The sequence below is a fragment of the Lagopus leucura genome, unplaced genomic scaffold (assembly GCF_019238085.1).
Source record: "Lagopus leucura isolate 7727_CA_CO unplaced genomic scaffold, USGS_WTPT01 Super-Scaffold_100009, whole genome shotgun sequence".
NCBI lineage: Eukaryota > Metazoa > Chordata > Aves > Galliformes > Phasianidae > Lagopus > Lagopus leucura.
The window spans coordinates 2,799,989-2,826,288 of record NW_024962266.1 but is presented as its reverse complement, the minus strand read 5'-3'; the positions used below and the strand labels follow the sequence as shown (position 1 = coordinate 2,826,288).

Sequence of the window (26,300 nt, the reverse complement as noted above, 5' to 3'; positions counted from 1 at the left end):
TTGTCTTCGCACATCTTCACTTCCTGCAAAATTTAAAACAGAAGAACCTAAACCAACCCTTTTCTAACATCTGTTGACTCTCCAATGAACCATGGTCCTGCAGCCGTTTCCTTGTAGCCCAAATGTTTGGCACATCTATGACCCCTCATGACACAGCCCTGTCATGGGATGGGTGCTCTCCTGTGGTGGTGGAGCCTTCCCTGACCACTGCCCAGCTCCATTCTGCACCCTGGGTGGGAGGGTTCACTGTGGGTTGGCTGCTGGGCAGGGGGGCAGCTGATGTTGTGGGCCCTGGAGAGAAGTGAGCTCGATGTGTTGGGTGGGAGGGCGGTCCCTTTGGGGCTTTGTGACAAGACCCTCAGGTGGGGACCTGGGGTAATCCAGTGCAGGCATCTGGGAGCTCTAAGGGTGAGTGAGAAGTGAGCTAAACCACTTTGTCAGGCATGAAGCAGCCTGTTAAAAGCTGCTGCTGTGAGACTGGGTCATAAAGAACTACAGACGTCTGTTGAACTTATGCTGAAATGTATTAAATTCCACTGGGTTGGATCTGCTCTGTGCGCTGCTGGGCTGATCCTGGCTCCTGGGGTCCTGCACGTGCTGCTGGGGAGCCAGGCTTTGCTGCTCTACAGGCAGAATAGCAGAGCTGCTGCTCTGAAGCATCAGTTCTGTCGATGAAGTTGCTTGTTGCTAACTGTAATGACGTGGAGCAGCAGCAGAGGACGCACGAGCTCGCTCCTGTCCTTGTCCGAGGGTTTGAGAGGGAGGATGTGGGGAGTGAAGCTGTGCGGTTTGCTGCTGCCTTTTGGTAGAATCCCTGCCTACGCCTCTTGGTGTTGCTCAGTGAGGTTTTGCAGTACAATCCTTCTCTCTGAGAACGAACTGCAGCGTTTCCTTTCATAGATACGAAGGATTTTCTGGCCACAGCTTATACATGAAAAACCTATGGGAACGTGCATCTATCTATCTGTCTGCATAGCTATATATATACACAGTGGTATGTGGTAATGTTTGGTAATGTTCTCTGGTACTTTTAGCAACTTAAATTTAGCACTTGTATATTACTTATTGGTTTTCAAGGCAATCTACCCTGCACCCACAGCAGATCAGCAGTTCTGTTTGCAGCTCTGGGTGAAAGGCTTAAACGACATTGCCACGGACAATTCCACCAGCAAGAGAGACGTGCAGAACAGCACTGCCAGAGACCTTGTCACCTGCTTGATTTGGGTGAATGACATGAAGATGGATGTGTTCATAAAGAGTCTTTTGGATTTTCCTGGATGTGAGATACAGCCCAGTGTTTGTTAGTTTTCCCTAGGTGCCAAAACAGTCAATTCTAGAATTGCTGAACTTCAGCTACTTGTTGGCTGGAAATCTTTTTATAGAGCACTCAAAAAAAAAAGCCAAGTATTCAGCTCTTCTCTTTCTTTCAGTTTTTAACAGGGCTTTACTCCTGGGGATTATTACTAGGGCTTGCTATTACATAATGATGCACGATCTCTCTAAGTACCTGAGCAGTTTTTTAGCTAAACAGTAAGAAGCTTTACCCTATACAAGCCTGCTGATAATTCCCTTCATTCTCTCTTCTGGTCAGAACTGGTTCAGGTTCTACAGAGGTAGAATCTCTTCCTCAACATTTGAGGCTGAAGTAGGTAAGGCTGTGAAAACTCCAATTTACAGGTATGTGAATATCATATATATATCCATGAAAATTTGGGTGTCTTAGCTTTTTGTTCCCTCTCAAAATAGCACGATTGTGCACAGAGAAAGTAGTTAGGAGTCCTTGTCCTTTTGTGGCAGAGGTGTGAATGACAAAATTGAGTTCATCCAGTGCTCCATCCTGGACTTCCTGGGGTAAGAAAAGGATAATTTTTCTGTGGGGACCATATTTTGTGCTGTTGTCCTTTTGTAGAATGAATTGTTGGTTTTCCATTTGTTTTGGGTTTGATAGAGGTTATGTACTTTATCTTGCAGTCTATCCATAGATTTTTCAGTATACTTTTCCTGTTTTTTTGTAGGATGTTTTGTCTACCAGCACTGCTGAAACCAGCATCACCACCAATTATGTGGTGGTCTATGTCATAGACTTCTACGAGTGAGCCCTGCGAGTGAAATAGCTTTTTGTTTTGTAAATCCTGTCCTTTGGAATGCAAAAAAGGGTTTTCTGACCACACAGAACTGCCTTGTATTCCCACAATCCCAGAGCTGAATTTGAGGACTCTAGCTCACTCAAAACAGATTTGCATTGTCTTTAGCTGCTCAGCAGAGTTACAAACCGCCCTGGCATCTCAGTGGGCTGCTTTTGGTCATCTGCATTCATGCTGGCACCGTTCATGTGAGGTGTCACCGGGTCTCCGTGCATATTGTAAATATGTAGTGTGCCAAATGGGTGCTCCGAACACACAGCATGCAGGTGATGGAAATTAGGAAGATTGCTGTAGTCTGCTGCAGATCCCGTCTTGCTGTGCATGAGCTGTGAGCAAATTACACACAGGAATCTCACTAATCGCATTAGAATTTGGAGCGTTTTGAGAGAGTTCTGAGCATTTCATTCTGTATATAGCTTGGAGCACTGCTTTATAAATAGTGCTATGTTTGGTTTGCAAACAGATGGCTAAGTAGCCAAAGCTTAGCTAGTCAAGCAGGGATGGTTTGCTTCTTAAAAGCAGTGTGGCTGCAGGGAATGAAGTAAGAGCTGGTTTGGCAGGACTTAAGATGTTGAACATCAGATCTTCTGCTTCACTCTGTAACAGATAAAAAGTGAAGCTGTTCTCTGCTCACAGTAACATCAGTCTGAGCATCAAAAACTATTTTGCAGCAGCAGAAAAGAGCAGCAGGACACATGCGTGCTGGATTTTGTTTCCATTTGTGTGACAGAACTCTTGAAAGCAAGGCTGTGCCCTTCAGAATTAAAATAACCATGGAGAGTTCTCCAAGAACTGTTGCATGCTACTTCTGATCTAACTAGGAAAATAAAGTCAGGAAGCACAGACAGGAAATGCAGGAATTCTTGGCTATCTTGGTTCTTTTGCTTTAGAAACATATATGTGTTTATATGCTTTTACCCATAGTAGGAAGTTGAGAGAGAGTTCATGATCTTATTATTAAGAACTTTCCTGTGAACCTAAAGAATCTCTCAGGAGAAAATGTAATGCTGCTTGAGAACTGAGGCAGAAAAGAGCTTTGGAATGAGAGTAAGGCTCTCAAACATTCCTTCAGATGTTGCAAGCAGCTGGATTTTTCACATAACACACAATTTTGTCATGAAGGTGGTAAAATCCAGGCAAGACAGATGTTCTTTTCCCTCCACCCCCATTCTGTGGTCAGGAACACTGCTGAACTGCTGCTCTAGCACCTTCCCTGCTGCTGAGGCTTCTGATTCCTCTACTGGCCAAACTGTTTCTCAGTCAGTAGAGCTGTGGAAATCTTTTTGCCAGCTGCAGAAGTCTACACAGCTGTTACTCTCTGGTCCCCCTCATGAAACTTAGCAAGCCCCTTTCTCAGGGAACAGACAGAGCATAGCTGTGTTTGGGTGCTCAACTTCGTGCATGTGTTGCATCCACAAATGCGTGTTTGGGCACTCAACTTCTAAAAGCATCAGTTGCTCCAAAACTTTCCTCACATTCTATGATTATTTCAGATTAATTTAGTAGATCTCATTCTAGTACAGTGTAGTAATTGTAAGTCAGAATGTTTGACAGTAGGCTACTTCGTGATTTTAAGATTATCTTCCTGTAGAAAATACAGAAACAAAATATGCTAAATTCATGGTGCTGGGAAGGAGACTGTGTGTGTTTTGTGGATTTGTGCAGAGAAATATCAACTAAATCTGATACCATCTCAATGTCAAATCCATTTGAGGTGTCCTGGAAGCTTTTCTAGCTGTCTGCTACTCAGTGTGATCGTTCCTATTTCAACCAGCGAGCTAAGTGTCCATTGACAATACCATGCCAAAGAGAGATAAAGACTTCAGAACTCTCTAACAGGTCCCTGAGATGAGAACTAAGAAGAATGGAAGGCTAGAAGAATGCAGTGAGAGATGATGGAGAGGCTAGGAAGCAATATTTGCTTTGAGAGGCAACAGTTGATGCTGATGGAATGACCCATGCTGGTCATCAGAGAGCATGTTCAAAAAATGTGGGCTTTTTGGTTCTCTTCTCGTTCCTGACTTAAACTCATATGATATCTGAGCTGTTTTGAACATCCTTTTGTGAAATACCCTCAGGAAACTGGTCGCTTTTTGACTAAACAATAGAACCACCACCTTTGGGTGCTGGGATGGAAACTGAATGCTCACTAAGTGGTACCACTGTTTGCACACAAGGCTGTGTGTTAATGAAGGTGAAACTGAGTGATTTCCCATGTATAGTGATCACTTACAAACTGCTTTAACTTCTCTCTTGTAAGCTTGTTTCTGTAGTAGCATGCTGACCAAAACAGCAGGGTGTTTTTTGGAGGCATTGTGTGGGTGGCAATGTCTTCTTGCAGCTGAAGAAATATTTGAATTCCCAGGTGGAGCATCTTTCCTTTAAGAAACTTGAGCCTTTGAACTTAAGGCTTGTTTTGTTACCAATGACTTTTGCTAGCTTCCAGCTTCCTGTTTTCCAGCTGTGGCACTGTTGTGTATTACACAGACGCAGTCCAATGCCTAAGGCATTTACAGACCTACTATAAAGCCACTAAAAAGAGGGTTTAGTAGGCTTGTATATAATTACTGCTTTCCACAGTTTGTTAACCTGAGATTTCAACGTTTTGTTGAATAATTAAATCTCCAGTTTCTGAATGTGCGAGCATCAGTATCCTCCTAAAAGAGAAGAAATGGAGGTGGGAGTTAGGCAGTCTGTCCAGTTTCTCCATATGGAAAATGAATAAGATGAAACAGAGAGGAGCATGACATTTATGCTTTGGATTTAAAGCGATGATCACAGACCTGAGCATTCTTTGTAAATGTCACTGAATAAGCATTTTGTAACAATTTAAAGTAATTTGAAGTATTTGTTTCATGGCTTTTATGGGGAAAAAATATGTAAAGAGACTACAATGCTTCTGTATAGAAAAAGACCAGAATTTAAAAAAAAAAAATCACTAGGATGTTCAAGTTTAATCATGGAATCATAGAATGGCTTGGATTGGAAGGGACCTCAAGGATCATAAAGCACCAACCTCCCTCCAACACACAGGGCCACCAACCTCCACATTTCATACCAGCCCAGGCTGCCCAGGGCCCCATCCAACCTGGCCTTGAACACCTCCAAGGATGGACGGGGCATCCACAGCCTCTCTGGGCAGCTGTTCCAGCACCTCACCACTCTCATAGAGTAGTGACATCCAACCTCAGTCTTCCCTCCTTAATCTTCCCCTTAATGACTTTGTGACTTAAAATGTTACTTCTCTTACTTTTCTTATAATAAATGCTTTTCTTTAGAATATTTAGACCAACAGATACTAAAAAAATGCATTTGATCATGGCTAAAGAGTCCATTATCTATTTGGTTTCCCATTTTATTGCTGACACAATAGATGTAAGTTGTCTAATTACACTGAAGTTTCCCAAAGTATATGATGGCTCAGTCTGTAGAGTATGCAAACGGTATGTTAGCAATTTTCATTTGTTTCTTATGAGTTTCTGAAGATCACTTTTGAATAGGTTTTCTTTGGCATGCAGACTTGAGAGAGGGAAAGAGAACAGAAGGGAGCACAGAATTGTGAAGTGGAGTGTGATGATGGTGATCAAATCTCCACATGGAGATGGACCAAATCTGCAATCTCCATAACTCAGAAAGTTAAGGAAATCCGGGGGGCTCTTCCATCTGCAAAGGAAACAGCCACTGCTGCCGGTGGTTTCATAGCTTAAAGGTTGAACTCGAGTGAAAATGTTTGGATTACGGAGGGAGAGAAAGGAAGACAAATGCTGTGTATAACCTCATGGAAGGAAGACTTTATGTTGTTCTCTTTCTGATGAACAGAGGGTTTTGTAGTTTACCAACTGTACTGTTAGCTACAGACAACTGTCATGGGGCTGCTTTGGTTTTGTGAGGCAAAAATTGGGTTAGATGAATTTGATCAAATTTAGAGACTTAAAACACCTGCAATTAATAGTGTAAAAAAGGTTTGTACAGAAGCAAACTAAAAAGAAAAGGAAAAATATGTAAGTGAATCAAATAGTGATTAGCTTATGGAAGAGGTAATAAAACATCCAGGAGTATAAATATATCTGTATTCTTAGTTGACCTCAGAAAATCAGGTAAGTATTATTGCCAACACTACACTTAAACATAGATGAGGTTCTATATTAATTCAGTCATTAAAATTTTGAATTTCTTATGTAAAGATTGCTTGGATAATTGTCTCTGATGGTAAGAGATCTTGTAGAGCTTCATGCCCTGGATTCCAGCGGTGAGCTGACATCTCTTGGAAGAATCCTACCAGCCTTCCCATTGAACCACTTGGCAAGATGATGACAACAGGATGTAATTTTAGTAAGTTTAATGGCTTTGTTCCTCTGAGCTCTTGAGCCTCTAGAAGTGCAATATACAAAAGAAAAAGCAGTACATCCAGATGAGCAATAAATGCTACAACTGGGAATAAAAAACTGAATATTGATGAGATCAGAGAATAAGTAACTTTTTGTATAGGGAATAAAGTAGTTGTGAACTGAAAGGGTGAGTGGAGTGACTGAAACAGACCAGTAGAAGCTGAATATTTATGAAGCAAGAGTGGGACTGCAAATATTAAGTGCAATGGTAAGGTAGAGATAGAGGGATAGGAATTTTGAGACCTAGACAGGACAAACAATGAATTCACACATTTTATTTTGACAGAAGACCTGTTGCTTTTAACTGTGATGGCTGTGGGGTCATTTTCACCCAAAGAAGATGGTGGAAAGACCTAGAGATGGTTGGAAGAAGATAGACAAAGTATGCAGCAAGTGAAAAAGCAGAGAAACACCACGCTTGTGAACACCAAGAATTTAGCATGGCTTAAGAACGGTTTAGGTAGAAAAGGTGCAGCTGAAGGGTATGTATTCAATCTGTCTTCCCAGAAAGTGAGATTCTATTTGGACATAGTGATTTAATGAGGGTGATTTTCATTCAGGGATGAGAAATAAACAGGATAATCTGAGATGAACACACAGGCAACGAAGTGTGCCTTAATGAGCTTCTACTTTTACAGCTATGTTCAGGTGAAATTACAGTGCTGCCTCATTCTCATTATCGTCTACCAGACAAAAACAGACAAGCTGTGATAGCTGAGATGCAATACAGGGAGGTTTTGGAGGCTGAGGCTAGGCCAGAAGGATTGAAAGTATGTTGATTGATTGTCCTTAGAGAGTAACCTCCCTGATTTACTGTTCTTCACTTGCTGCATCCCCAAAATGTCCTCTCTAAGTGCTGTGTTTCCTGGCTCCTTGGTATTAGCCTTAGGGAATCTATGTGTTGTAAACATTGTGCTGTGTGTCTTATGATTTTCTGCATTTGTGCCACAGCAGAGATGTGCAGTAATGTTTTATTCAATTACTCAGTTTTCTAAATGGCCATTTAAAATGGCCTAAAAAGGGCCATTTTAAAACTGTTTCTTAAAGATGACCAGGTTCTGAATTTGCTGCAGCTCCCTGCAGCCCGAGCAGCCTGCTTAGTTAACTGACATGGCTGGCTGAATTCAGCAGATGCTTGTCTCTCTTAAAAAAAAAACAAAAAAAAAAAACCAAAAAAAACCCCAACCATTCCTTTAATATTATTTCTCTCTTTACACTGCTAGAATCATTATTGCATTTATCCTTAACCTTTTTTTTTTTTCCTTTGGGCAAGATGACATGAAACCAAGCCACCAGAGAATCTGGGGAAGTTCATAACAAACGAAGTAATGAAAACATTCTGACCTCCCCCAAACGATCTGTCTCCAAAACAAATGACAGGAAACACACTGTGGTACAGCACATTCTGGGCAAACCTCTCACTTCTTGTTTTTGAAGAGCTTGGGAGAGAAAAATACTTCTTTGTAGTAGTATTTTTCAGCTTTTTGCTACCCATGAATTAATTGGAAACTGAATGTAGAGCTGAAATGCTCTGAGTGCAGAGGTTATTTAAGAGTAGATGCCCATCTGCCAGCTGATTGAATCAGAAAACGCATTGATCCGGGATCCTAAACAACTGCTGTGCTGTCCTACATGACCTGTGGATGCTAGCCAGTCTTCTGCTCTCTGTCAACAGAATGTTTGATGACTCAACCATTTAACAGCACTGGACCAGATAATCATCTGGATGTTGTAATATCCTTGCTTGCTTTTGAGGTCTACCCCAGTGTCTGCTATCACAAGGAGAAAAGGAAAATTCGTACTGCTGAGGGGCATTACGTGCTCAGCCACACATCACCTGTCAGCAGACAGGACAGGAAGTGTCAGCCACTTTTCTTCATGGTTGGACAATCTTGGTTTGATGCTTGGGATTTCCACAGGTATAATTCAGAACTGTGGTGAGGCTTCACTTCTGCCCCAGCTTAGCCAGAACTTCAGTTTGCTTCTGTCGTTTGCGTAAAGTGAGCCTTCTAAATAGGCCACAAGACTTTTGAACTCAAAATACTATGCTTTGTTAAATCCAAGTACACGTGGAATCTAAAAGCAATTAAGGTGTTGGCTTAAGAGTGACTAGGTAAGACTGGGGTGAAGGAATGATTTATTCGCAGCTCTCTTACTACCCACTGCATACAGAGAGCTCCTCTTTGAGGCTTGAATGTCTTGTTTTCTGCTATATGTGGCAGTCTCTGATCTGCAAGTTCATTGCTGTTTGTTATGGCCATTCTGCTGTGATTTCCATTCTGGAAGCTTGTCTCTTCTGAGCATGCATAGCAGCTTCTAGCATAGGATCAAATCTCTTTCCTGAAGACAAAAGTAATAGATTGTGCCCCCCACACTGATGTGTGAAAGGAGGAGGGAGGCTGCAAGCCCTAAGTACTACTCTTCATGTCCTCTTTAAAATGAATGGCAGCAGCCCACGCAGCCAGAGCTGCTGTCTGTGGCTCAGTTGGATGGCTTGTTATTGTCAGAGTGCTCATTTCAAGTCCAAACTTAAGGCCTTGTTTCTACAAAATGGCAAAGTGGGCATCTTTGCATGGACATGTGGCAGCATTCAGATGTGCACGTGAGACCCTCTTATCATCACTGCCCCAGCAATGCCAGAGGCGGGAAGATAACTCAGCACTGCCTTGGTCCATTTTAGACTGACAAAAGATGAGATGGCTGTTGCAATATGTCAGCTGCTTTCACCTTTTATAACCGTTTATACCTTTTAACAGAGAGTAGCTTTGAGCAGCTTTTTTTGTTTGCACTAATCAGTGCTGAATCCCTGTAAACAGCTGCCTGGTGTTTCAATTTGTTTGCATGCACATCATATCTAGATTTTGGTGTGTGCTTTCTTGTTTAGTTTTTGCTTTCCTACATAGCATACATCTTATGAAAGACATCTGAATGTCTCTTTTAAAAATATTTTTTATTTCCCAATTATTTTTAATTTCCCAAAATGAAGGTCAAGAGTTGCTGGAGTTCAGTTCACTGCTATGTTGAGGGCAGCCTGTAGTTTCTGAAATGCTGAGGTGCTGCATGCTTTTCGTTTACACCATTTTGTATCTTGCTGTTTTGACACGAAGGATTAAGTGTTAGTGTTTCCTGAGTATGCTAAATCTGCAAATCTAAGCAGGAGGATAGCTGATGTTTTAACAATATCACGTTGTAGGGAGCTGGCAAATTTTCCTCCTGAATTTCACGTCCCTTTCGTAGCAAATCTAATAGATGAGAATGTAGAGTACTGGGTCAGTATGTTCTGCACACGATGGAAGACCAATCGCCGGAGTGTGTTCCATAACGGGTTATCTCCTGGAAGCTGCGATACATCTGATGTCATTCTTTCTGCTCTAGGATCAAACTGAGAGTGCCCCGCATTGGCTGCGTGTGTGTGCTGTGACGGAGATGTTCACTGTGGAAGCAGCTAAAAACCTGGAGATCATTTGGCAGCTGGACCCAGCAGATGAGCAAATGTGGCATGTGATCTATCAGGTCCCCAGGCCGCCAGCAGCGGGCATCAACCTCATGGCTACCAATGGAAGGTGAGCTTGATGCTCTGGAGTGGGGGGCACTCAGCATCTTTGCCCCCAGGGACACCAATCCCCCAGACAGCAGCTTTGAGCTGTCAGCTCCCAGCTCACAGAGGCTGCAGAAGCCCAGAGCTAAAATCAGCGGGAGAGGTTTTTTCCAATGCGGAAAAGGAGCTTCAGGCTTTTGTCTGAGCATATGTGAAACTGTTGTATTCAGAGTCTGCTGTAGACAAATCACTGCCTGTTTCCACAGGAAGTATGAATGGCTCTCAGTAATAAAAGCTGTCGTCGCCCGTTCCAAAACACAATGACTATAAAAGAAAAGATAATCTAGATTTATTTTGGGCAAACCTCTTCATCACTGTCTCTGGAAATAAAACAAAACTCTTGGCTGTGCTGGCACCCCTCTATTGCCCCTTGTTTACACATCTTATGAGGCAAAGGAAAATGAACACACCTGTGAGCTGTTGCTAGTTTAGGAATGAAATAAAGGGCAGCTTGCTCCTCCCTGAAGACATACAAAGCCAGGCTGGATGGGGCTGCGAGCAGCCTGGTCTGGTGGGAGGTGTCCCTGCCTATAGCAGGGGGTTGGAACTAGAAGGTCTCTTCCAACCCAAACCATTCTAAGATTATATGATTCTAAGTCTTTCCATTTTGACAAAAGAACTTGTTTCTTTCCTGAATTGCTTTCTTGCTGTTACCAGTCTGTTTGCCATTTCAGTTACCTAGCACAAATGCAGCTCTGTAAAATATTGTGCTTTAAGGGATTTACTGCAAGTTGTGTGATTTCTTTTTTTTTTTTTTTTTTTCCTTAATAAAGAATTTGGTTTTCAAGCTTTATGGCCTGTACCTAAATTGTATTTAGATTTTGAAGCCATCTATTGTTAGCTTTAGTTGTAGAAGGTATAAGACATTCTGAAGGAATCTTGTCTAAAACCATTCTCTGCCAAACAAATTTCAAATTACAGAGCTTGGACTCAGTGGGGATTTTTCTTTGTTGTCTAATAAGCTGTGCAAATAGGCCCTGCTGCACTGGTTTTCTGTCTATGCCAGGCAGTACTTCGTTGCTTTGCAGCCACCCACTGTCCTGGTGCATGCTGCGTTGCACTTCACAGCGCAGCAGCTGACAAGCTCTTTTGCTGATTCAGATGGTGTGGGAACATGGGATACCTTTTTCAAGACTGGTGTGATGCTGCTTGTGCCCAGCGAACCTCAAGTGAACTCAGAATTGTGAAGCGTGCCCTTAATCTGAGGCAGTGTTCATTTACATTCTCATTCTGAAATAGTCACACTTCATTATTCCAAAAGCACGTGAAAAAGATTTTTTTTCATTAGGATTCTTTGGATCTGTAGCCTGTGCATTCCAACTGGAGTGCTTCTTCAGAACCAGTAATTCGCTGGATTTACAGGGATGTAGGGGGTATTTCAGTGTTTGAGAAACATCTAAAGCAAGTCCAGCATTTTTTGTATTTCTTATTAAGACTTCTTAAAAACTATGTGAAGTTGAAGCACTGTTTTCCTTTAATCAAAACTGTTAAAAGACAAATAACACATGGAGCTTAGATGTGTTGCTGTGAATTGCAAATGTCTTTGATGTCGTCGTGTTTTAGTGTTCGCCTCTGAACATAAGTCTTAAATTAATTTGGAATGTAGATCTTCTGCACTGTGTGGTGTGCTAAACTCCCCAGCCCTGTCTGTTGATGTAGACAAGTGGAAGAATGGTTGCTCGTGGCTATCACTACTGCTGATGCCCAGCCTGGGAACCGGAACAGCCTTCCAAGAAACCAGAAGAGATGGACATTGAGAGATGTACTGTAGCATTAGCCACTTTCTCTTTTCACAGCTGTATTTATTGTATCCAGACAAAACTTGCTTCTCTTGGTTTGTCCATCAAACTTTGTTTTATTCCAGTTGGCATTATCGCAAGTCTGGAAACCTGAAGCAGATGCACAATGTTCTTAAAGAGAAATAAGCTTAGTAATTTCAGTATCAAGTTAACAGGTCTTAAAAATGATCTAATATCTGTTAAAGCTTTAAAATTTTCTCCCTAGCTGTTACTGGTCTTCAGAAAAAGTCAGCATTTAAACGAGGCAGGAGATGAATGCAAGGTGAGCACAGAACAGCTGTGCAGAGCTAACTCAAGTGATGGCAAATATGTTTTTTTATTTTTGATACTCTGGCTGAACACAGTCCTGTGAACAGCAAAAGATATGCAGCCATGCTTTCTATTGTGATGAAGGAATTTGAGATCAGGTTTCAAGATTGCAAAAAAAATCATGAATATTTTTATTTTCAGCAGCTCCATTTTCAGTTGGCATAAATACATGATCTGTGAATCTTAAAGTGGAATGTATAGAGTTGCAATGCAGAATGTGATCGTGTCTTTTTACCAAGCTTGTGTAGGAGAGAAACATCCCTCTCTTCACAGCCACACTTTCTTTGTGTCACCACTTTTTGGCAATGCATCCACTTGTGAACAACTGTAATCAAGATTGAAGACAAGAAGAGTAAGATTTCATCAGAAATCTCTGATGAGCACTCTGGTTAACTTTATTATATCTTTTATGGGGGCTGCTTTGAAAGTAATGCCTCCTGTGGTACTACTTTGACCCATGACATCAGAAGCAGATGGTGGTGGTATGGCAATAGAGGTTGAACCTTCTGCCAGTATCCCAGTATGTGTTGTTGCTGTGTGACATACAGCAGCAGAGGGGCAGCCTGACACAGTGGCATCTGACATGGAGGTGCAGATGAAGGAAAGATGTACCACTGAATTCCTCCATGCAAAAAAAAAAAAAGGTGTTTGTTGATAGTTGGTGAATGTTTATGGAGACCAAAGAGTGGATGTGAGCACAGTGAGGGGTGTGTGGTGCATTTCAACAATGGCGACAGTGACAGGTGACAGTGGGTCACCTCTGCTAGTGCAGATTGTTACAAGCATGGCACGCAGGCTGTTGTTCATCACTGGTGATAATGCATGGCTAATGTTGCTGACTGTTGAAAAAGTGTTGAAAAATGGCTGCCTGGAAGTACTTCCTGCATTCAAAGGCCATTGACAGTATTGGTTATGTGCAACAGAAAGGCAGGCAGCGCTGGCACACGCTAACTCTGAGATCGCCTTGTTCAAACTCTTCCTTTTTAAAGAAAAAGAGTCAAAAAAGGTAAAGTAAAAGATAAATTCAGAACCACCTTTTGCCAGATACGAGACCATACAACATGTAACCTGAACAAGGGTATATGTGCAAGTGAATGCATGCATTTGGATCCATGCTCACAGGCTTTGTATTGGTGAGGTGTGATTTACTGAAGCGTGATTTGAAAGTTTGTTGCTGCAAATTTCTGATTCAACCTTTCCCCTTATGGCAGTGCCACATACAGTGCTGATGTTGACACTCTTTTGAGAAACAGAAGAAAAATCACAACAGGAGACTTTGAGGGGAGAGGCCCCACTTACTGTAGAAGCCATTATTGACTGATTTTGTGCTGAATTAAGGTATGTTTGGTTAAACTGATTTTTCACTGAATTCCTGTTGTACTGCATTCCAGTTGCATGGCATTTTTCCCTTGGTAGTAACTGATGAACTATACTCTGCTGCTTATTTTCACACTGAAAGCTTTTAATCCAAGTAAACTTTTTCTTTCCTAGCCTTGACTAAGGATCACTGGTGAGGACTGCGTTAGAGCTGCAGTTCATAAAGATGGATGTAAATTATAACAGACTGCAATGGTAAGATCTAATCATAAGGTCTCCATTAACCTGGGTGTAAGATGACAGCCATGTATTCTCCCAGGAAAATGATCTTGTGGCCTCGCTCAAGTTACCAAGTTGCTGAGGTGGAGAACCCACAGGAAAATCTCTCATCTATATGGAAAAAAATGAGCACCACTTCATAGATCTGAGCATACAAAAAAAAGAAAAATAAAAATAAATTAAATTTTCATATTTCAGCACAATTTAAAAATTGCCTGCACCATCGCTTTCCTTAGCTGTTTGCAAAGGCTACTAACTCTTTTCAGATTCCAAGACTGCGTTTTGGAAGAGGAATTCCAAGTTTTCCTCCCACTCTTCTATCTGAAAAACAATGACAACAAAAAAACATTCATAAAGGCTATGCTGGAACATAGATGAAGAATTGCAGTTTTTCCCAAGAACAACTGAGCTCCTGACCCATAGTCAGTGGCTGCTGTGTAATTACCCATCATTCCTCTTTCCTTTTCCTAAAGGAATTGATTACTCAGTGTAGACAACTTTTGTGTTTTTGTTTTGTTTTGGCAGTGGGGTAAGGAGAGTGAGAGTTGTCCCAACTGCGTCAGCACTCTTTCCAATGACAGAAATTGAAAGAAACACACTGCAAGAAGGAAATTCTCAGCCATCATGAGCTTAAAGAATAACTACATGTTTGGTCATGTAGCTCCATGCCAACCAGTGCTGTGAGGGTAGTTGTTGCCCCCAAATTCCCAGCTAGGGATGGAGAACAAAAAGCTGAAAGTCCAATACTGCCTATGTAAAAAGAATACACAGTAGTACCTAGGAGTTTAAGGAGGCTTCAAGAGAAGAGTAAAAGATAACAATAATGGAAATGCTAAGTCATGGCATGAAGCAGTAATTGAGCACCTGGTGGGAAGGCAGGGCCAACCCAAGGGAGCTCAGGTGTATGCAATGAACCTGAGTGACCAGAAGGGATGGAGCCAGGATCCACCCCTTTTCTGACCTCATTTAAGGGTTGGCAGTGGAGGCAGGGGTATCTTGCTGGAGATTGCTACCTAACTGAGGCCTTCTGAAGGTAGGCGGCTTTTTTTTTTTTTTTCTTTCTCCCTCCCCCTCCCTGTGGTTGTTGCATTTGTGCAAATCCTCACTTAATGCAGCCTAGGACTTTACTGCTCTGCTATCACTGCTGTGCTTTCCGTTGTGTTACAATAACTCAATTTTTTTTTAAATATTCTTTATTGTGAAGCGTCTTAAAACATAATTCCTCTTTCAACTGATTGCCTTTTCGCACACTGTTAGTGTCGGTAACTCCACAGCAATGCCATTTCAGTTGATTATTCCTTTTGACTTAGGTTGTTCAAACTGACTGCTTGCTACATTCAAATACTACTCAACGTAAACTTTAACTGAAGTTAGACATTAAGATTCTGGGCTCTGACTCAAGAGCTCAACCCAATCCCAAGATTCTGGGCTCTTTGAAAACAAGCTCTGACTTATAAACTATGCTTTTCTACTGCAGCTGCTCTTATAAAATTTGCTTGTCAAATTTATACAGATAATGCTGGAAATATAGATGTGATAACAAGCTTCTCCCTTTCCATCACATCTATCAAGAGGCCACGACACTGTAAGGCATTGTTACCCCAACAGTGGATGTGCAGTTCACCTACAGCCTCTGAGGTTACTGCAGATACGTGATGAGGTGGATCTATTGTAGTAGTATTTAGTTACAAATGTATGTATTTTTATGTAGAAGCTCTCCTCCATTCAGTGCACTAAGAAATCATAGAATCACTGAGGTTGGAAAAGACCTACAAGATCTCCCAGTCTAACCATCCACCTATGACCGATGATGTTCCTGAAGACATCTTCTACTTGTAATTTATAGTTGCCCTCCTCCTTTACCAGCTTTATCAATTCTGGGATTTGGGGCAAGAAAGAATTTGAAGATTTAAGATCCTCCGAAGCCCATAGTGTGGGAACTGTACGAACACAACCTACAGAGCATAAAACTGCTAGAAAATCTCCCAACACTTTCCACCGCATCATACTTTCCACCACAAAATTATCAGCATTGATTTTATTTATTTATTTTTTTTATAGCCTTTGAGTGACTCAGGAATCTGGCAGTGTCCAAAGTGTGAGCTTTGCTCATGCATCTGTAGTGGGTGGAAGGGCAGAGTTAAGAGACTTCTAGTCCTGTAGAAAAATTCTCTGGAAACAAACTTAAGGAACTGGGATGGAAGAAAGAGCCCATCATTACCAAGTGCTGATCAGACCTCCAAAATCTCAGGACAGCTATATATAAAAGTTAGAATTAAAACATATGTTATCTATTAATACAGGAATACTTTATGATAAGAAGCAAACGTGTGTTTTTACTCTTCCATGCCATATACCAAATGGGACACGTTGCCCAACAAAACTGTCTGCTATCCCTGTTAAAATACAAATTTCTAGCCATATCAAGTCGTAATGAAGGGATTTATGTGCTTATTTTCATGAGGAAAAAAGATTTTTCCCCTGACGTTGTCAGATGTCCCATGTGCTTTCAGACATTAAATCTAATCCAGTTTCAAATGTGAAATGTACATACTGTACACTGTGCTATGTGTAAGGCATCTGCATGTTAGCTGGTGGATACATGATGAAAGCTGCAGTTTCAAAGTAGTTAACAGTTTCTAGCAACCTGGAAAATGACCTCCAGACTTCTCAAAAAAACCCCACATTTTTAATTTTTTTTCTTTCTCATTGAATAATTTTGGCTTTAATTCTTATTTCTAAAGTGATGACATGGAATGTTTGTCCCACATGCACCTCTGTGGCAGCATAACGCTGCTGGAGGTGGGAACCTGTAAGACACTGTTTAAACACCAATGGAAGCAAAGAGTTGCTAAACTTGTAGAAGGGCTGCTAAACTTGTAACTGGAAAACCAATCACAGCAGTGAATCCAGTCTGATTCTCTTGCAAGGAGAAGACAAAGCAGGAGACTTCCAGGTGGTCTCTGAGTCTGGTGCAAATTAGCTTATTAGGTAACTGTAATCTCATATGATGGTGTTGTCTTTATCAGCAACAAACACAAAAAAACACCCTGCTTGAATTTTGCGTATGAAAGGCAAAAGCTTTTTTTTCAAGACACGGGATTTCAAGCCTTTTTCAAGTCCCATTTGAACAACCAGTACCACCACAGCTACAGCAATCCCAAATAAATCAACTCTGCCTTCCTCGTTCTCCAGTTTGTAACCTGAATCTCGAGGAGCCAGGACAGCTTCAGACAGCTCACTGACACACACACACACCCTTCCCCCCCAAACCGTTCGGGTCAGTTGAGACAACAGATGAGCAGTAGCACCGGTGTTTATTGTATGACCTTTTACAGCTGCCATAAAATGGCTCATCCTTCTCCCCCAGGGCTGATGCAGACATTTAGTTTGGCGAGTGGTGCTGGCAGGCTGCTTGCATGAGTAGCCAGAAGCTCTGCAATAGTTTTGGACCAGAGTGTGACTTAGATCATAATTGGGTAAAGCAATAGTCTACCATGAAGGAACAGGAAGAGAAGAAAGGGAAAATAACACTGCACATCATCTGCAGCAGCCAGTGTTCTTGCATGGGTGTGCACCTGAGCATGCCAGTCTGTGCTAACAGAAGCTGGATGGCTCTATCATGCTGATAGAGAATGGGTAAGTGTGATGGAACAGCCAGTGGGGAATGCTTTGTGGCCAGAAAAGCACAGGCCAAAAGCAGACAGCAGTGCAGTGTCAGTATTGTTATCTGCATCCTGCACAGATCCTTCCCACAGCTGAGAGAACAGTGCCCGTCAAAGAGCTACTACAGGACTTCCAACTTGGTCAGGCAGTGCCTTTGGGAGGCAGCCAGTCCTGTGAGCACCTCCATGTGACACGCCTGTGCTGGGAAGCAGCACGGCACTGAGCCAGTTGCCACAGAGGTTTGTTTCTAAAGGGCTTTCCTTGCTTTCTATAGGAGCTTCTGTGCTGGTGTGCTTACAGCCCAATAGATCACAAAGAAGCTGGCACCCATAGGAGAACATAAATGTCAGGGAGACGTGGAAGGAGCAACATACGTTGTTCTTGTTTTAATGTAAATTAGCACAAATCTTGCAGAGAGATGTTCCTTTGCAAATATGAATAACTGCTAAAAGTCAGCATCAAGCAGTGGAAGAGTGGAGCAGAACAGAAGTTTTCATAGTACTTTGTTCACAGCTCTTGGAATAAAGAGTGTCTTGACCTGCAACAACTGTCTCAATAACACTAGACATACCAGTAGAGCTGGAAGAGGCAATCTTGAGTTGGGCTGAAAGCAGAAAGTTATTGCATTTGTGTTTGCTTGGAAGCAGATCCTGCATGCTCACTCTTGGCAATAACACAATAACATTTCAGTGCTCTGAAAGCTGTTTACACATATGATACTTTAATGCTATTAACAAGAACGACTTAGAAATGAAATTCACTGCACAAATGATTGCTCTTTGCTGAGAGCTGTGTGCATGGTCTTCATCGCTCTGCATGCCCAGGTGGCATCACCTACTCTGCTGTTAAGAGGCTTTGCAATTTGTGAAGTAAGTTATGATAGATAAGGTGAGAAAAGCAAAGTCAAGTCATTATGAGAAAAGTATTCTTACAAATTACAGGCTGGCATCTTGTAATCTGTATTCGAAGAGTGAGGCATAAGAAGTGAAGCAGACAGGTAAGTGTGAAAGAATTGTCATGCTTTCAAAGCCTGAAGAGTTGAAGATTACTCTTTCTTCCCTCCCTCATGACAAAGTTCAAAACTTATTGAAACTTATAAAAACAGTTCTACCTTGTAGTCTTCCAGATTATATTTGCTTGACAAAAGTTCCAAAGGATGTAGTTGTCACATCAGCTCGTAGGCCAGAGAAGCTTCCTAGCAATGAGATATGGATTTGCTCAAAATACATTTTCAGTTTCGTTGCACTTTAGATTGAAGTTTTTTGTGTGTGATTACCAAAACGAAGCAAGCTTCTCAATAGTTCTGCCATGGGTACAGCTCCTCAGCTCCATCTGTGAATGATAAAATGGTGCAAAAGATGTTGCATACTTCACAACTTCCAAAGCCTTGTAATTCAACCCAGCATCATCCAGTCCTTCACCAGGGTTGTCTTCCAGTGAAGCTATGCAATGGCCCCATTCCTCCAAGGTGTTACCAAGCAGTTCTCTAGGAATATTTTTCAAAATAAGAAGAGAATGGTTCAGCAAAGAGGTGGAGACTCTGAGCTGAGATCTGAGGTTGTTTGCGAGGAGCCCAATTTAGACAAAGGCCATATGTCAAAGTGCATATTTGCGTTACTATTGTCACGCACACACAAAGAACTACAAAGACAGACATTCTTGCGTGATCTTGCGATTCAATTCCATATGATATTAAAGTAGAAAAATTGTATTTGTGAAAATAGCATATTCACACCCTGCATTTCTTTCCAGGCAGAGTATTTTTGAGTCTATGAGCAATATATGTGAAAAATAGTGGCTGCATCAGGTAGCTATAGTAACCAACATCTACAAATAAATGACAAAAGAGTACGTAAGCTGTCCCAAGTGATAGTGCCTGAATTTGCATTTTACCAGACGATGACTTCGCTCATTGCCTGTGACATGTCAAAGCTGTCTAAACAATGCAAGTAGGTTGTCTAGCTTTCCCATGCTATATACCTTATTCTGAGTTGCTTCCAGCTTTCACGAGCCTCCAGTTTTCAGGTCAAAGCTTGCCAGGTTCATTCTCTATGAAGTTGACCTTAAACTCTGAATGGGGGCTGTACGAAACAGATGAGAGGAAGAGGAGTTACTGTAGACTTAAATATGGGTATGGTTGTTGGTATTTTAAAAAACATTGGCAGGGCTGCCAATCACTGGATCAAGTGCTAGACCAGGCTGCTCAGGGGTCCATCCAATGAGGTCCCTGGGGCCACCAAGTCTTCTCCTCATCTGCCCTCATTTTAGCTTCCCTGAAGCAGGAATTCAAGAGAAACTTGTGGAATTGTCATTCATCATTTTATGTCAGGCTGAACAATTTCTTCATTGAGTTAAGTGCTACTCGTACACTGGAACCTGAATAAATTGGCAACGCCAACTGCATGATGTGTGGAGAACAACACAATGGGAGAACATCTGCTGTCCCAACAGTGACCTGGAAGGAAATCTAACAGTGAGTACTGGGGATCAGTATGAGAAAAATGCTGTGTTAGTATCTGTTCACTTCAGGGGACTAACAAAGTTATCTGCGCTGTGGTCCTCACTCTTTTTTCTTTGCAAATCCAGATGTTGTTACGCTGGGGCTTGGCCATGTGACTGAATAGCTGTTATTGTCCTGAAAGATGGAATTTGTGAAAACTGGGGGCTCCTGTATTGGAGATAAATACTAGAAGAAGCTTTTAAGCCTCTACGGTGGAAACCTGGGAATTCTGCAGCTTGGTCCTTTGTGACTGACAGTCTGAGATCCAGGCAGGGCAAGAAAAGTAAACCAAAGCAACTTTAATGATTCTCTCAGATTAGCACAAGCTAAAAAGAACTCTCAGCCATTACCTGGAGGCTTACTGCACTTTGAGGTACTGCGTGCAGAATTAGATTTATATTTGCTTAAATGAACTGGGAGTCCCATGGAGGGATCATAGAATCACCGAATCACCAAGGTTGGAAAAGACCTCCGAGAGCATCCAGTCCAACTGTCTGTCTACCTCCAGTATTTCCCTCTAAACCATGTCTGTCAGTACAACAGTTCTAAACATTTCTTGAACACTTCCAGGGACAGCGACTCCAACACCTCCCCGGGCAGCCCATTCCAGCACCTGACCACCCTCTTGGAGAAGAATTTTTTCCTAAAGTCCAACCCGAATCTCCCCTGGTACAACTTGATGCCATTAATGATTCTGACCAAGTTAAAATCATTCCATCCAATTCAACCGCTGTGCAACCAGCTTCACTGTAAGAAGAAAGACAAACGAGCATATAGAGTTAATCAAAAAGTATACAGAGTTAATCAAAGTCTGGTGGTGACTGATAAAGCAGCAACATCCGGTAAGGTGCACTTCCCTAATAATATGCACTACCCAGGGACACGTAATGGTTTAAAATATGTGAAAGTGCAGAAGTGAAAACCATCTATAAAATGTCAGACACAATTTTTGAGCTCTGAGAGCTGCGCTGAAGCGTTGATGAAAACGGTATGTTAGGTATGTATCACAACATAAAGATGTTTATGTTCCAGAGTGTTTTGTTTTCTTAACCTTTGAAGTTCAGCAGTTCGGGTGGCAAAGCCTTGGTAGCCACAAGGCCGTGGTTGAAAAGGAGTGTGAAAAGTATTTAGAGAACTCAAAGCCAAAAACGGGACCAACAAAAAAGTACGTTTCAGGTTAAACAAACACTGGGCAGTGACAATGAGGTGCTATTTTAAGGAGTATTCTGTAATTTAAAACAATACAGAAAATAGCTTTTAAGAAGCACGTTCTGGTATCTCAATCTAAAATGTCGTTTCAATGCTAACTGAAATTTAACAGTCTTTAACCAACAGGAATCTGGGATGAAACTTTGCCAGAAGATAGGAGCAGGGGAGACTGACGTTATCATCACATGAACTTGTAGCCTATGCTCTGTGCCTTCTCCCTGCCACAAACAATTATAATTTTTTTTTTTAAATATTTAAACACGATAAATCTTAATTTTAACTTCTTGCAGTGATTTTAAAATGACTTGCTAATAGCTGAGGGTAATTAACGCACCTGAAAGGAATTATTAGATAAATATTGTAGTTGATCTACTTAAGTACTTCTAATTGAATTAAATGCTCTGACATAATAACTTTATCGAGCTCCAAAATGAAAGACATGAATAACAGCTGAAGGGAGTACAGATTTCCTATTTAGAGACCTACCAAGAGGACACGATGTACAGGATGAACCATCTCTTAGCAATCACTGCTTTCTTCTGAACAATTGGCTGTCCCTTTCTGATATTTCCTGCTGAACTGAGTAGCAGAGATGAAAACGTGGGCAGAATGTTGAGGTTTCCAGCAAGTGAAATGCATTTACAACTCGTGATGTTCTCTCATGAGGTTCCAACACTCTGCTTTATGGTTTTATTTTTTCAGAATAAATTTATTGTCCCTGAGAAATCACTATGACTTAGAGTCATAGAATCACCAAGATTGGAAAAGACTCACAAGGTCACCCAGTGCAAATTCCAGTCTTCTTGCAGACCAGAGAATGGTTGTGCACATTTCCTCTAAGGATTGCAAGATGTAAGACCTAGCACTCCAAAGAAACATGACTTGCCCTCTTTAGCTGAAGATTTGGGAGAGTAAACACAGCCCTGCTCCAGCCTCCACATGCTGTATCTTCTTTCCCACCAGACCCTCCTGGGTCTTTGGGGATATTCTCTTGACTCAGACGAGGGAAGGAAGGGTGAGAAACCAGAGTGCCGGCTTTTCTCCCAGCTTTTTGCAGCAGGAACTGTGGGTGCTCTTCAGAAGCTGTGCAGACTTATCACTTTGTTTATCTAGCAGCAATAGAAGGTTTAGTCATTGTACAAAATATGGGAGAGTTGTAAATCCTGGCAGTCCAGAGTGAGAGAAAAGGAAAACAGGAAATACAAAGCGATATTACTCAGTAATGGTACTGTGTTATCCTGCCAAGATTGTCCATGTTTGATAGAGGGGTGATCTTGTTGTCAAAAAAAAAAAAAAGCTTTTAGTGTTCCTGCAAACATCTACCTTGAGATGGCTGTGTGACAAACCTCTTGCATTTGTGGTTCATTTATGCTTTGTAGCTTTGCAGGGACCTTGTGGGGTTTAATAGCTGTAAGTTCAGAAGATTGTGCTCATTCCAAGTACTTTTGTTTTGCTCCTTGGCTACGAGGGCTGCACAGATTTTCCCCGAATTGCTTTGTGTAACTATTGAGTCTTTTACGGCAGCATTTTTTAAGTGCAGGGAATGTGTCTTCTGTCCTCTCAGCTGGTCCTTGTCTGGCAGCACAGGGGAGAACACAGTGAGCTGGGGAGCGCTGAGAGCAGAGATGTGGCATGCTGATAGACAGCAAGAACAGATGTAGGTAAGAACCCCAAAAGCAGCTCTGTAGGGTCAAACTCCTCGGGGCTCCTTGCCATCCACTGTGTGCTCCATGTCATGGAAAGGTTAAACAGCTCTGCTTCAATTCATTTGGAGCTTCAGAGGGAGAACAAGCAATTGGGATGATCTGTGACTCTCCAGATCCCAAAATTACACGCTGCTCTTACCATTGTCCAGTGGGACACCCAGATTTGGCTCTTCTGGCATGACAAATCTAAATGCACAAATCTAACTGCAGCTTGCTAATCATGACAAGCTATTTATTTAGCAGGAGACACACAAGCTCTGCTCATCCAAAATCAGTCATCTGAAAGACCAGCCTCCCCAGTGGACCGTGCCCTCCATTGGTCTGACCTTGGCTGTTTGGGAATCGTGGATTGCTGGGATGAGGCTCCACAGTGTTTGGTTTGGAGGAGCACTGGAACTGTGCTTAAAGAACATGAAGATTACAATGGCAAGCTCTTAAAAGATGAGTTGAATTAGGGTTGGTGTCAACGTCCATCTTCTGTGACCAAAGGAAGGACAACAAAATAACTTTATACTATTAATAAAACAATGATCATGAGAAGACCCAGACTGGCAGACAGCACTATGAAAAAAAAGCACAAAAAAACAGGTTGTGACTATAAACAACAGATAAGAACCAACTGGGAAGAAATCGTCAGCCTAGAGCCACTGGCAAAAGTACTTATCCAGCTGTGTATTGCAAAAAATCTTGGGAATTTTGCTGGGAGCTCAGGAAGGATGTTTGTTAAACAACTTTTCTGTGGTCACACAGAACATCCTTCATGGTGAGATACCCAGGACCAGCCCCAAAACTCAGGCTGTGTGCTGGGATAGCGCTTTATCAGGCTTGGAAGATAATTCTAGAGGGAACGTTTTACAGTCAGGGTAAACAGCTCCAGCTCATGTCTGTGAAGGATTTGCATAGCTGGGCAAGTCTCTGCTCTTTGCAGCATGCGGTGCTGGAATTTCTTGGTGGCAGAGGAGACATCAGAGTACCTAGTAGTGCAAAGACACTGAGCCTGAGGTTGTTCTTGGTGAATGTGCAGCTACATATTAGAGATGTAATACCGTACAGAGATATGTTAACAGTGCCTTTGATGCCCTTCCATCCTTGCAGGGTTTGAGACTGTGTGAGCTACGAGGGAAGGAGCATGAGGAACACTTCATCTCCAAGAAGTTCTCTGCGTGTTTCAAGGCTGAGTTCACCCATCCACGCATGCCCCTATCCCAAGGCCATGCTATCAGTGGGCTTTACAGAGGCGGCAGCTCACTGTGGTGCAGGACAGGCAAGTGGAGGTCTCAGAGGAGGAAAGGAGCGTAGTAAGGGCTATCTTGGATCCTCCCGGGCTCTCTGCCGCTGCCTAACGTAGGCTGCAAAAGGTTGCTGCTTAAATACAGCACAAGGCTACAGCACAGGATAAAAAGATGGGGTAAAAATAAAAGGTAAACATCCCACATGCTGGGAAACAGAGATTATGATCAGTGCCTCCACTAGACAGCCATTAAGCAAAAGGATGGGCTGTGTTAGAAGAGGAAAAGCTGCACAGTCCATTCACGTTTCAGCTTTTTCATGTTGGCACGTTTCTTTGCCACATTACTGTCTTAAGAAGAGAAGAAGCATTCCAGGCCTGCTCCAGAAAAGAGATAACAAAATCGCAGGGACTCGTAAGAAGCAGATTTTACTTCCCAGAAGCATGCTCAGAGGTGTATTTACTCGCCTTGCTGTAGCTGCTGCACAGGATTAATTGGGATGATCAGCAAAAGAGTGACTGGAAAGTCAAACGTAAAGAAAGCGCTTTTTGAAGCCATTTCTGCTTTCACAGCTATTGGTTTTCTATTTGGTTTTCTTCATAAGATTACTGTGACTGCTTTTCTTTGATAGATAGAAACCTCACAGTTCTCTGATGTATTCTTGGCTTTTACAACTGCTGGATGAAGGTTGGGCTGAAACCACAGCTATTTACCAAAACAATTCACAGGACTTCTCTATGCAGGATGGCTTTAAACCATAATGGAATATAGAATTGTGTTGCTTTTGCCCTTTTGGCGTTAGTTTTAAGTTCCACTTGTTGCATTACCAGTCTGTGCCGTCCCCACAGAAATCAAAGGTGAGGCGCTTTGGCTCTGCTACCACTTTTCTCTCCAGTTTCAGCCATCTCCACCCACAGAAATTAAGCACTGCCTTTGCTGCCATGAGGTGAAACGGGATGGAAATCAGCCAGTGTGCAGTGGTGGCCCCGCATCGAGGTCTGGGGGGCAGAGCGTCTGATGGGCCGTGGTGCGTTAATGCCAGTGGGATTGCGAAGCAAAAGGGACTGTGGGGAGGATGCTTTGATGGGCTCGGGGGTTCCAGTCATGTAGGGCACTAAAAGCAAAACACGGGTTGTGCATTTTAGACGGGTGCAAGCTTAATGAATGAAACTCGGCTCGGCTGAATGTGAGCCAGCAGTGTGCTCAGGTGGCCAAGAAGGCCAGTGGCATCCTGGCTTGCATCAGGAAGTTGCCAGCAGGGACAGGGAGGTGACTGTCCCCCTGTACTCGGCACTGGTGAGGCTGCACCTCAAGTACTGTGTCCAGTTTTGGGCCCCTCGCTGCAAGAAAGACATTGAGGCCCTGGAGCAGATTTAAAGAAGGGCGACAAAGCTGGTGAGGGGTCTGGAGCACAGGACTGATGAGGAGCAGCTGAAGGAGCTGGAATGTTCAGTCTGGAGGAGGCTGAGGGGAGACCTCACTGCTCTCTGTAACTACCTGAAGGGAGTTGTTGTGAGCTGGGGGTCGGCTTCTTCTCTTGTGTAACAGTGATAGAACTAGAGAGAATGGCTTCAAGCTGCGCCAGGGGGATTTAGGCTGGATGTTAGGAAATACTGCTTTTCTGAAAGAGTGGTCATGCAGTGGAATGGGCTGCCCAGGGAGGTGGTGGAGTCACCGAGCCTGGAGATGTTCAAGGAACGTTTGGACGTTGTGTGGAGGGACGTGGTTTAGTGAGAACTATTGGTGATGGGTGGATGGTTGGACTGGACGATCTTGAATGTCTTTTCCAACCTTGGTGATTCTGTGACTTTACGATCCTGTGAAACGTGACTTGCTACAGAGGTGCGTAGCAAACTGCAGGCAGGAGCATGGGTTGGACACCCACACCAAACACCACAGAAGACCACAGAACCGCGCGATCACAGCCCGCTTTCACTCCGCTCCGCCCGCTTCCCACGACCCCCACCCCTGACCTGCCCGCCCCCAACCCCAGCCCGCTGTGGGCCCCACCGGCACGGCCGCTTTAAGGCCGCCCCGCGGCGCATTCCACCCGGCCGGGCGGGGGGTGCCGCTCCCGGCCTGCCCCGCGCCGCCAGCCCCGCCCGCCGCGGCGCGGCCCGGCCCAGCGGCACAGCAGCCCCGCACGGCCGCGCTCC

The 26,300-nt window shown here is 42.9% G+C and overlaps 1 long non-coding RNA gene across 10 annotated transcripts; it reads left to right on the top strand.

Moving 5' to 3' along the window:
- Nucleotides 1-5,261: 5,261 nt before the first annotated feature.
- On the top strand, nt 5,262-25,016 carry LOC122181021. 10 transcript variants are annotated; one of them, XR_006179300.1, is made up of 10 exons: nt 5,262-6,476; nt 6,819-7,014; nt 7,806-10,095; nt 13,450-13,576; nt 13,730-13,810; nt 17,205-17,473; nt 17,580-17,739; nt 18,442-18,497; nt 19,830-19,973; nt 20,087-21,264. It is a non-coding gene; the product is annotated as an uncharacterized LOC122181021 (long non-coding RNA). The 10 variants fall into 10 exon arrangements; XR_006179298.1 differs by having other exon boundaries at nt 19,769-19,973; XR_006179293.1 differs by adding an exon at nt 24,011-25,016 and having other exon boundaries at nt 17,580-19,973; nt 20,087-20,997.
- The last annotated feature ends 1,284 nt before the right edge of the window (nt 25,017-26,300 follow it).